At 32.9% G+C, this 13,450-nt stretch overlaps 1 protein-coding gene across 4 annotated transcripts in view; it reads left to right on the plus strand.

Annotated features, from left to right (window-relative positions):
* Positions 1–2,162: 2,162 nt before the first annotated feature.
* The window catches only part of gol (ring finger protein goliath), a 37,778-nt gene continuing 26,490 nt past the window's right edge, over positions 2,163–13,450 (plus strand). Inside the window, exons 1-2 of one of the 4 annotated variants that reach the window (XM_073955047.1) lie at positions 2,163–2,200; positions 2,714–2,999. The gene's annotated coding sequence lies outside the window, so the exon portion shown is untranslated. Of the gene's footprint in view, positions 2,548–2,713; positions 3,000–13,450 lie in introns of all 4 variants that reach the window. The other 3 variants (XM_073955045.1, XM_073955046.1, XM_073955048.1) reach the window with 3 other exon arrangements.

The following is a 13,450-nucleotide window of genomic DNA, read 5'->3' on the forward strand; positions in this document are numbered from 1 at the left end:
TAAATTTGTTTTGATGTACAAAGTTGATTTTAATCAACTAAGACTAATATTTATGATGTCTAATATGCTGTTTATATTAGAGCTTTTTGCAGGGTTAACCTTCTTTGAGAGGATTTGTTTGAAATATAAGCAATGGAGTTGACATTTAAAACCCAGTCGGTTTGTTAAATCCGGTTATGTATAAACGGGGTATAAACGATAAAATAATTCGTTTATTTATTTTAGATGGGCAAACTGCGATAAAATAATTCGTTATTTGCTCTTATCTTATAATATTGACATCTTTTGGTCTGTTCCTTTACTTCTGAAAATGGTAAAACCGGCAATAGTGGTAAAAGTTGAAAACTGCTCCCATATGAATTGTATTGTGTCTGAAGTAAAGGAACGCTTTTCGAGTAAAAAGTTGTAAAACTTGAAGATTCTTGAACGTAAAGGAACAGGGCTTATACGTCTTTGTTGAAGAAATGTGTAGGGATCAGCCAACTGGATTTTTTCTGTAGGGATCTCTACAGCAACTGATTATAAAATGTATGTTACGGAGTGCATTTTTCATAACTCTGTTGGACTACAGACTACTCGAAAGATGTTGTGAAATCATAACTCCAATTGCACAACTTCCAAAAATTTGTGCTGGGAAGTAGTCGCTAGCCTCTACCGACACAAACAGTGATGCCAACTTTTCTTTATGTTTTTAGTCATAATTTTGCGATTTAATTTTACCGATTTTTGTCGGTAACAGCAAAAATGAGTTATGGGTACTTTACACGATATGTTTTTTACATATGAGTTGTCACTTCTCCCATATAAAATGTATATGAAAAGTGACAACTCATATGTAAAAAACATATCGTGTAAAGTACCCATTACAGAATCCCACTACTGAACTGGCTGTAACTTGATTATGGGATTCTCAGTGAGAAAAAATTATTTACTAAAAAGTTGCAAATAAAAGGATAATTAATTTTATTCGTTTTAAACGAATTGTCAAATTTTGTATCTCAATTTATTCGCTTCTGAGAAAATATAGAGCGTTGATTTTTAAACGATGTATTGCTAGCTATGTATGGAACATGTCTAGGAAGGATGAGGTCTCTACGTCATCTATAGGCTTAAGGGTTGTTTACACCATCTATCAATGTCGTATGAGATGTCAAATTTTCTACTTGCGAATGTTGTACACATAGTGTGACCACTATGAAAATTTTCATCTATCAAAATGATTTGGCAACTCATATGTAAATTTTTCATTTAGGGAGCGCTCTATTTGATACGGCATTCTCATATGTAAACTTCTCAGCAGTTTTCTGGCATTCTCAAAAAAAAAAAAAAAAAATGAAAAACAATATCTTTTAAAAAAGAAAATGGAAAGTTATGTATATTTAAGTATTTAGAAAAGTAAATAAAGGGTGTTTATAATGTTATTTTTAGATCGATTGGTCGTAAGGAGCAGTGTTGGAAATTATTGCTTTTTGGCAAAACATGAATGCCTCTATAACCCCAAAAACCTATTCTACCACAACAAACATGCTAGATATTCATTTTCCTTCAACCAAAATTAAAAATTTGGGCAAATTTGTAACTCAACAATAAATGTAAACAATGACAAAAACAGCTGTTTTTATATTTATAGGTTATGTCATACGAAAATAACACTTGTAGGTATGAACGCACAAATTGAAAGTTGTATGGATGACGTCAATTTTGACTAACATAGAGAATGTCGAATGGGTGAAAGAAATGACAGCTCATATGACATTGATAGATGGTGTAAACAGCCCTTTAGCAATCGATGCCCAAATTATTACGAAAATAAACGAACGAAAAAAATTTCCTTACAAAAACAGGGGGTAAGTGCATTTATAAATAAAACACTGTAACTTAAATTTTTTTTTAATTATTTTTTATTATTATTGGGAAACATTCATTGAAATACATACATGCACGTATTTAACTTTTGTTTTAAATAAAAATACAGGCAAACGCAATTATCTAGAAAAGCCCCTTAAAAATCATGTGTAGGAAAATCGAAAATCGACCATGAAAAGTCGTATTTTCGATTTTCTCTCCAACCTAAAGTCGACTTCGATTTTTAGACTTTTCCAACCTAAACATCGATTAATCGAAAGTCGACTTGCGTACAAATACAAAAAACAACAATCGACAGTGTTGACACGAAATCAGAGAGTAAAACACAGGAATGGTGGGAGAAGAAAAAACTCAAAACAATATTGATGTTTGGATTCTTATTTTGCTTGTTTTTGCCATTTCACATTTCGAAATACAAAGTCAAACATAGAGGTTGGATGGTTGTTGTTCCGGATTGCTTTTCACAGTAAACAAGAGAATCGAAATACAACTCCAATTTTCTGTGATACAAATCCAAAGTCAAACATACATTTTTTCGTTCCACTCGGTAGTGTTCTTGCTATGAAAACGTAATAAAAAACAAACAAAAGAAAGAAAAAAACAAAAATAAAATGATATAAACAAGAAGTGAATGAAAACCAGAGATTCGCGAATAGGGCGTATAACAAGTCTAGTGCGTGTGTGAGTGTTGTATTTACCATTACTGCAATCATAATATCCAAATAAATTGTGCAATAACCAACCAAACAGACCAACATTGTCAAAGAAATTTCGGTCGAAAGTTCTCAAAATAAGCGAGTGTATATTTTATTTTCATTTGCCAAAATTAATGTGTATTTTTTCATAGCACGATATCTTGAGAGTCAAGATACGACCGACCATTGTGATAATATTAATGCAAATCGGAATCGAACGTAAAGAAAGCAGAATAATTATTACAAAGTATACTATAAAAAATATACAAAATATAAATAAAGATAAAAATAACAACACATCGAACAACAACAAAGAACATCTTTTCCAGACCAGTCCATATACGACAACTTAATTTAGCATAAAAAAGCAACGACGACAGCAGCAGCGAGAGTTAATCATAAATTAGCGACACTTTGGACACTTTTGTACGCTAAAAGGTGCGGACCGGTTTGTTTTTATGAAAATATTATTTCTGTTATAAGCATTTAATGATCATTATTTGATGTATCCCAAAGTCTCCTCTGAGAAATGTATCAACAAATACAATTGACTGTGTTTGCTATGGGGGTTATATTAAAAAAAGGAGTTTCAGAAAATCAATATTCTCTCAAAAGTTAACAAAACCAAAAACCCAGTTTAGAGAGTCCAATGTGTTTGTCATCTCCCAAATGTCCTTACCAACCCCCTACAGTTTTATAAAATTAGTACGAGAGAGAGCGACAATACCAGAACTAATACAGAACCAAAACCAGCTGGTTTAGAATTTGGCCCACTTGAAATACTTTATTTTAATAAAAATAAATAGATCGGAGCTATAATGTTTGCTACAATTTTCCGAACTCTGGTTTATTGAAAAAATCCAATTCCTAGAGGTTCGTTGATTTTCCCCTTTTCCAACAAAGCAAAATCGAAGGAAGGAACGTGAATGTAACCAGCTCAACAACAATATGTAACTTTGAATTTGTGTCGCATTGCGTAGGAAAACAAATTTGGCGAAATTTCAAAGTAGGAAAACATGAAAATAACTTCAATAAACAACTGAACAACGTTGTCCGAACATTGTGGTTGTTGTTTTTAAATATTTTTGGGCTGACATGGTTCGTCTTAAGCATACAAAACATCCCACTGCCTTCAGTTTCTTATTGGGTTATTCCGTTTCGTTTATTTGAATACCTATATTGTAAAGTAATGCATGTACCTAAAAAATTACATTCCTATACTAATGGAATACCTCCACTCCTGACAACTAATTTCTCAGCACGCAGGCGTTTGCTATGACGAGGAGATACGCGTGGAGAATCAGCGAGAGCATAGCTATTACAACAAATGTGCTATTTTGACCCCAAAAATCTGCCACTTGCTTATATTTGTAAATAAGTACATTGTTGTTTTGAGATTGTTTGATCATAAAATATTCGTTTTCATTGGCACCGAAATGGTGTCGGTCATATGAATCAGTATCCAACTAACTGTACTAAAAATAACTGTAGTGAACATTAAATTGCATATTTGCCAAATAGCTCATCTGGGATGATTTCCCTATATGCCAAGCAGATTTATTAAGGATTCGGTTTGGACATTATCTGGATTGTGGCTCACAGCCACATGGTAAACATAAAACATCTTCAATTCATTAATAATGCACACATGTGCATTGAAATATTGCAGCCAAACCGGATGAGGTGCTTAAAGAAAATAGTTTTCACACTGAATTCCCTGGTGGAAATATAAAAAATGTCCCGATTAGACACGCTACCATTATGTGAAAGCGCTTTAAAGTAAAGAGATGTAAATTTGTTTATTACTTTTATTGTTATTATATTTTCCGTATTTAAGAAAATGGTTGTCTTGGTAGTATTTTAAACACAGAAAATTTATTGTCTGGAAAAAAATTATCGTAGTAAAGATTTGAAACGAAGCATTAGTTTTGAATATAAACACATTAACAAATTCACCACACTACTAAATCATCAAATTCACATAGAACTCCATATTGGTTTACCATGGAGAACCATACAACAAACTTCTTGCCGTTCCCGAGCCTTGAATATCGAACCATTGGGCATGGAATCTCCTATTTACTTTGCGGAGTAAAACTTAGCTCGACAAACAAATTTAGCAAATAGCGACGAATTTATATTATAAATTATTCTTTATATAAAGCATTAATTTTGTATAGATTAAGAAAAAATAATAACACTGTGCAACATTTTTAAGGTAATTTTGTGCAAACAATTTGAACTGAGGATTTTTTGAAAGTACAGACCAATACGACAAAAACCCTAGTTGAGTTTTGTTGTGTCAGATCCAGTTTTGATTTTATGGCCCCATCTAAACATGGTTAAATATTGATTTTTTTAAAGCAATTCGGGGCTATATCTCTGAAATCAAAGCGAATCTTCTTCTGGACTCTGAAGCAAATTTGTAGATAAAGACAAGAATAAAATATTTGGAGAAATATTGAACTCGAAAAACTACAATTATTGATTCAAATTTGAAAATATATCTAAAAATTCCATAATTTGTATACATTTCGCATCATATCTCTGAAACTGTTCGATTTTTCTTTCGATGTTTTCTTTTGGAAAAATATTTGCTGGAATGTAATACACAGCTCTTCAGAACATGCCGTTGTTGTAAAATGCCTCTATCACGTTGTTTTTAGTATATTTTTAACGGTAGTTTAATAAATATGTAATTAATGTGCTGAAAAATCACCAATGCGAAAATAAACTGCCCGTGTGAACAGTGTTTAAAATACGTGTTGTAAAAAACATGATACAAAATACCGCTGAAACAACATGAAATATGCATTTTAAAGCTTCAGAATGCTCTGAACAATTGATGAGAATATTATTTCGAAGATTTTTGCAAAAGGTTACTTGGTTCAACTCCCAATAGTTTAGCTGATACCGACCAGAATTTTAGAAATTATGTACAATTTGCTATATTTCATAGATTTTGATGCCCTAGATAGAATTTTTGTTATATGGCCTGTTCAACAGACAAGTTCTACTAGTTTAGGGCTACAGTACTCCTAAAGATAGCAAGGCCAAATTCTTATTCCTTTCTGAGATAAAGGCCCGATGAATGCAAAAAAGTGTAATTTTAGCTAGATGCGTCAATAATATCCGAACTGGATATGACAGGATAAAATCGAACAAGGGTTTTTGTAGTCTCAATATGTACTTTCAAAAAATGCAATCTAGAAGTTGTTAGCATTTTCAATGTCGCATAGTTTAAATACGGCGAAATCCAATAATGGACTCCGGTTAGTACTAGTTTCAAATGTTATATTTAACCTCTGGTCAACAATTCAATTAATTGCAATTGATTAAGTTTTTTATTTGTAATCTGTTGAACGCAGAACAGTAAAAACGACGGCATGTCTACCAAGGCGGCAATAAATATTTCTAGTGTTGACATGAATCAATTAACTGTCATAAAGAAATTTTTGTTCTAATCGAATCACATTCAGTTTCGTTCGTATGACTGAGTAACAGCATAGCAGCTATGAATAGGGTTGAGAGAACGGCTAATTTTTACATGTTTTTTTTTTTTTTTAAATAGAACAATTTTGTTTTAAAAATATGTATATCTGATTGTATGGTTATGGACTATGTGTGGCTTAATATGCAGACAGACAACAAACTAAATCAGTTCAATAAATCGCTTCAAATGTTTATAGAACTAGGGCAAAACAACGATGGCTGGCCTCTTACGCCATATGGCCTACTCAATATACATATTTATTTATGTACATAAGAACATTTATATTTAAATCCATTTGCATTGTTGCGTTTCAATAAAAATCGAAATCAAATTGCAGAGGGCAGAACCTACACCACAAACCGACAGTGAGTCAACCCTCTGAAGTTAAGGGTGCCCCGCACATAGACGGCATGTGTAAGAATAAAAAACACACATGCAGAGAGAGCGAGTTGAGCTAATTCAAATCATGCAGGGTTTTAATCTCACATAATATCTTGGCATGGTGTCAATAATTTCTTATTTGACATTGATGTAATTCTCGGCATGGGTAAAATTCAATACTTTGTCGTCGTTGTTGTTTATTTTAGTTTGGGAGTGAGGAGCATTCGTTCCCTAAGAAGTTGTAAATATGGTGGCGTAAATATGTTGTCGCCTATGTACGACACAACACATTGCGTGAAGAGCCGCTCTATTTAAAGTACAAAACACCATGTCACAAAAAATATCATCGGATGCAATGTTTGGGGGGGACATTAAAAATATCTTTACACTTTAATTAAAGTACAAAGGAATATACACAGAAATATGTTTTCATTCAAAAAATTTACAGCCCTCTAGTTTTACAAAATTTTCTACAGAGGAAAGTGTATTTTATACTCTAATACCCCGGTTACACTTAACCGGATTAACCCAGTGAGTTTGGGTTTCAAATGCCAATTCCATAGAGCAAACGTCAAATAAATCCTTATGAAGTGGGTTAACCCGGCAAAAAACTCTTAATGTAACCGTACTATTAAAGGCCAATCAATACCTATTTGTACTGTTTAATCTAATAAACGTAACATTGTCATACTTTGTCAAACAAATCTTACTTGGCAACTCTACCTCAATTAGTCCAACACAACTGAACGTATTCGTATTATACATTCATTTAATATGTAATTCGATTAAAAGACAAATTTACAATTATAATTCAGCGACGGTTGATTAGCACTTCATTAGATACTTAGTAAACTATTATTTGTTGCTAAGTGTAAGTTAGGTGTTACGTGAAGTAGACAGCGTTCAACCAATCGGATTGCTTTCATTCGTAAACTTTTGTAATTATTTAAGGGGATTTAAGACTTTCTTCTATGGACAGGTGCAAATCTAGGGCACGGGAACAAATTAATTTAAAATGTTTCTCTTATCAGCTGGCCTTTAACAAAGGAATTTTTGGAACTTCAAAGGCCCATATCTCGGGAAGTATGGACTTCCGCAACAAATGTCATATATATATATTTGTGATCAGGGTGACGAGATCTACCTGTGATAAAAATTTCATTTCGATCTGAGCATAGTTGGCCAGCTCGTCTTATGCCAAAAAAACACACACACACATTGATATACAGTATCGGCCAAAACTAAAGCACCCCCTCAGTAAATTTTTTTGAAATGATAATTTTTTTATGAAAACTAAATTATAAATTTATATTTTATTTTTCTTTTTATTTATTTATATCTTTATAATTGGAAAATAAAAAAATAAGGGATTCAGAATTTAATAAACAAAAGTTAAAATTCAAAAAATATTTTAGGTCGCAAATATAAGCGGACAAAACTAAAGCACCCCCCAATTTGAGGTACAACAAAAACTATTGAAATCAATATTTCGTTGCGTGTCCTCTATTCTGAATGACACAATCACATCTTTTTGGTATAGAAGATACTAAATTATTAATTATTGCAGGCGAAATAATCGGTTTTCGGAAAATTTAGCTTAAATCCTCAAAATACTGAAAATCGGAAGTTACCGTTATATGGGGGCTACACCCAAACGTGGACCCAGGTCCACGATTTTTGGTGGATATGTTTTGTGACCACTAAGAACCCTAAGTACCACTAAGAACCCTAATTACAGCTAATTTAGTAGGAAAATGTGACTTAAATATCCGAAATACCGAAGATCGGAAGGTACCGCTTTAAGGGGGCTATACCAAAACATTAGCCGATATTGTTCATATTCATCCAAAAATGATGATACAGCATCCACTAGTCAAATACAATACGCTAACGTTTAAAAATTAGCAAAAGAACGCATTGTAGAAGAACGATATACGCCGGGTTATTCAGTCGACGACCAGCAAAAAAAACCTTTCATATCGACTAAAAATTAAGGAGCCAGATTGGCATTCGCCAAGACCCATTTGAACTGTTTTCCGATGAATCTATGCTTAATTTAAAGTATTCAGGTGGTAAAAGGCTTGGACCAAATGGGCAACCGTTAAATCCTAAATATTGCAAAGACGCTGTAAAACATGGAGGCGGGAGGGTTTTTGATGGTCGTCGACTGAATAAGCCGGCGTCTTTCGTTCTTCTGCAATTCGTTCTTTTGATAATTTTTAAACGTTAGCGTATTGTATTTGACTAGTGGATGCTGTAGCATCATTTTTGGATGAATATGAACAATATCGGCTAATGTTTTGGTATAGCCCCCTTAAAGCGGTACCTTCCGATCTTCGGTATTTCGGATATTTAAGTCACATTTTCCTACTAAATTAGCTGTAATTTGGTACTTAGGGTTCTTAGTGGTCACAAAACATATCCACCAAAAATCGTGGACCTGGGTCCACGTTTGGGTGTAGCCCCCATATAACGGTAACTTCCGATTTTCAGTATTTTGAGGATTTAAGCTAAAATTTCCGAAAACCAATTATTTCGCCTGCAATAATTAATAATTTAGTATCCTTTATGCCTAAAAGATGTGATTGTGTCATCCAGAATAGAGGATAAGCAACGAAATATTGATTTCAATAGTTTTTGCTGTACGTCAAATGGGGGGTGCTTTAGTTTTGTCCGCTTATATTTGCGACCTAAAATGTATTTTGAATATTAACTTTTGTTTATTAAATTCTGATCTCCTTATTTTTGTATTTTTCAATTATAAAGATATAAATAAATAAAAAGAAAAATAAAAAATAAATTTATAATTTAGTTTTCATAAAAAAATTATCATTTCAAAAAAATGTACTGAGGGGGTGCTTTAGTTTTGGCCGATACTGTATGTATATATCAAAGATATATGTAAATATAACAAGATACTTTTTTTCGATTGTTTGAGTGGAGTATTCCCCCATTGGCTCAACTTCATTTATTACCCTCTATTACAGAGAGTAATGTTTTTCAAAACGAACTGACAGTGTTGCAAAATTTTACTGATCGCTACCAATATCATGATTTCATCCCGGCGAAGGGAATTATCAATTGGCTTCTCAGTTTTTGAAATGATGCCTTTTTTAGCGAAAAACCGAACTCTTTAAGTGTCTAGTATTCCCATATGAATGAGAATCACACTCACTTTTCGGCTTTTCCAAAGAAACACCAAAATCAAAATATTTTGCAACATGTCAGCACGTATCAACTAAGAATTCTTCGAATTCTGTGAGTTGAAAAGAACACCAACACAGTTGCCTGTGAGGTTGTTTATTGGAATTTTGTTTTTAACAAAGCTCCAATTCGCCCGTGCCTCGGCTGTTTTTTGTTTGTTTTGTTTTTTTGTTGAAGTTCAATCTCATTTTCGATTGTTTGAGTGGAGTATTCCCCCATTGGCTCAACTTCATTTATTACCCTCTATTACAGAGAGTAATGTTTTTCAAAACGAACTGACAGTGTTGCAAAATTTTACTGATCGCTACCAATATCATGATTTCATCCCGGCGAAGGGAATTATCAATTGGCTTCTCAGTTTTTGAAATGATGCCTTTTTTAGCGAAAAACCGAACTCTTTAAGTGTCTAGTATTCCCATATGAATGAGAATCACACTCACTTTTCGGCTTTTCCAAAGAAACACCAAAATCAAAATATTTTGCAACATGTCAGCACGTATCAACTAAGAATTCTTCGAATTCTGTGAGTTGAAAAGAACACCAACACAGTTGCCTGTGAGGTTGTTTATTGGAATTTTGTTTTTAACAAAGCTCCAATTCGCCCGTGCCTCGGCTGTTTTTTGTTTGTTTTGTTTTTTTGTTGAAGTTCAATCTCATTTTCGATTGTTTGAGTGGAGTATTCCCCCATTGGCTCAACTTCATTTATTACCCTCTATTACAGAGGGTAATGTTTTTCAAATCGAACTGAGAGTAATGTTTTTCAAAACGAACTGACTAACAATCGAAAATGAGATTGAACTTCAACAAAAAAACAAAACAAACATATAACAAGATACGATATTTTAATGCTATCATTCATCAGTGAATGGCTTTTGAATTTAACATATTAGCTGTGTCTTTTTACGTGATAATGTGCCTGTCCGTGTACTCGATAATTTGTAATAATAGCTGTGTCTTTTTACGTGATAATTACCCAGCAAACCAATCGTACCGACATCGTAACGAAATCGGAACAAAATTCGGACGATACGTCCGATATCTGATCCGAAATTGTAACGATATCTTAACGAAAGTTGTATGAAGTGGTTGACATAATTTCGGAACGAAATGTCGGAGCGACATCGGATCGATTTCGGTCCGATTTCGTAACGAAATCTGAAGAAAATCCTTGCGAAATTCGGAAAGGAAATATCTTTCCGACATTCGTTCCGAAATCGGAGCGAAATCGGTACAAAATCTGAACTATTTCCGCTGCGAAAAATGGTTTAGAATTCGGAACGAAATCTGAACGACGTTGTTTCCGAAATTATTCAGACATGTCGGACATCAGACATTTGGTTTGCTGGGTAGTAATAATTATTACTAATGTTGCAGATTTTGACAGTTGTATAAAGGAAAAGTTGCTGAAAAAAATATTTCAGCAACATTTAGTAAGTAAAATGACACACTTAATAGGTTTGTCTTCGTACTTACCAAATGTTGCTGAAACAAATTTTCAAGAACTTTTTCTTTATACAACTGTCAGTTTTAGAAACATTTGTAATAATTATTACAAATTAGGTTTGTCCTCGTACCCACCATACGTACCATTGCTATCGAAAACGATATCATTTTTGAATGTTTCTCGATAGTTTTGCGGATATTTTGTTCGAGAACGACACACGAGATGAATTGAAAACGATTCATTCGTCGCTCAGTTTGTGGCAGGAAAACCTTCGATTTCGAATATCGGCAATAATATTATTAGCGAATGAATAACGATAGTTTCTACGATAGTGGCGAAAACATATTTGTGGAGTTTGTTGATGTTTCTGTTATGTACCTTTTCCGTTTTTATTTCTTTGTTATGTTTGCGACTCGATATGTAACTGTTGATAAACATTGTTGTCTTTTTTTCATCTTTAAGTTCTTGGCCCCCTCCCGTCTAAGCAAACATTTGGTGTGTCTTTTTTACTTACTAAATGTTGCTGAAACATTTTTTCAGCAACTTTTCCTTTATACAACTGTCAAAATCTGCAACATTAGTAATAAATATTACAAATTATCACGTAAAAAGACACAGCTATTGTTGTCTTGTGTTTGGCAAACTACCCATGTGTTGTCTTTATCAACACTTATTGTTTATAGGTGTGTCTGTTTACTTACTAAATGTTGCTGAAACATTTTTTTCAGCAACTTTTCCTTTATACAACTGTCAAAATCTGCAACATTAGTAATAATTATTACTAATTATCACGTAAAAAAAAATTATTTAAAAAAAAAAAAAATTTTCAGATTAAAAAATGTTTCTCGAAACAATTTTTCTTATGAAGAAGAAACATTCACCAAATGTTCGAAAATGATATCGTTTTCGAACTTTTCGAACTTTTGACGGACAAAAGAACAACGTGGTTGTGAACACACGAAAAACATTTGCCAAACATTCGACAGTGATAGTCGTTTTCGAAAGTTGTGCCGAAATTTCGAATAATAGCTATGTCTTTTTACGTGATAATTAGTAATGATTATTACTAATGTTGCAGATTTTGACAGTTGTATAAAGGAAAAGTGGCTGAAAAAATGTTTCAGCAACATTTAGTAAGTAAAAAGTCACACCTACCCCATTATTCCCATTATTATAAGTCTTCTTTTGTTAAAGTTTGGGTTTTAACGACAGATGTATAGCATTCCGATTAACTTAATGTTAAAAGTGATCATTATTGTGATAAACTTTTAATGTAAAACTTATATTTTAAATGTCCCCAAATTGCTTTATTTTGCGTTTTCAAATCCCTCCAATTGTACAAGAAAACATATAATTATGACCCCTAATGTAATTTTACGACATGGTAAAATAACATTTTGTTCTTCTATACGATTTGTACGTGTTTATCCGAATTTAATTATCCAGTTGACATGGAATTCTTCTTGAATAGATGCTTAAATTCATACATTTCGCTTCTTATAAAATAACTTGAAATCTTCCTTCTTTATTGCGATTTTAACTTATTGGAGGAGGTGGCAGACCCGGTTACTCCGGTTTGTTTAACCGTTTCACCTAAATATGTGCATATTTCCCTTATATAAAAGAATAAATATTTTTTCATAAAATAAAACGTTTGTAATTTCTACAGAGCTTTACACTTACATGATCCATTTGTCATTGAGTTTTTTGCCTCAAACACCACAAAATTGTCTTCACTTCATATACATATGTACATATCGCTCATTTATTAAAAGAGTGACACATCTCAAAAAATCAAGTTTCGAGAAAAACGCGTTTTAAGTTGGCGATTGAAATTTTACTTCCCAACTTATAAAGATTATAACACAAAAAGTAATATAAACACTTAGACCATATTTTGAAAAAAGCTAGCCAGATATCAGTGCCAAATTTCTGTGCAAGATCAATCATGATTGGAAGTATTTTAGTGCTTCATAAACTCAAAACACTTTTTTGTTGAATTATGCCATACTTGTAGTAAATCAGCTGTAACTTGTTGAGTTTTAGAGATATCGGCGTGAAAATTTCACACAAGATGAAGTGGAGTCATAGAAAAAATAGAAATTGCTAACTCAGAAAACGCATTTTTTGAGTTATGCCACTCTTTGAGTAAATGAGCGATATGTATGTTTTCTTTGTTATTATCATCCGGTTTAAAGGGGATGCCGCCCACTCACTCACTTAAGCAAATTGTTGTTGATACACATTACCAAACGCTTGTTGAAAATACAACGAAAAAGTGTAATGTACATCAACATTTTCAGTTAAATGGTGATGACCCAAATTCTCAGTATGGGATGTATGAATGTGTGAAGATAGTGACATTCG

This window comes from Musca autumnalis, unplaced genomic scaffold, assembly GCF_047663935.1.
Source record: "Musca autumnalis isolate F117 unplaced genomic scaffold, ASM4766393v1 scaffold_5, whole genome shotgun sequence".
Classification (NCBI taxonomy): domain Eukaryota; kingdom Metazoa; phylum Arthropoda; class Insecta; order Diptera; family Muscidae; genus Musca; species Musca autumnalis.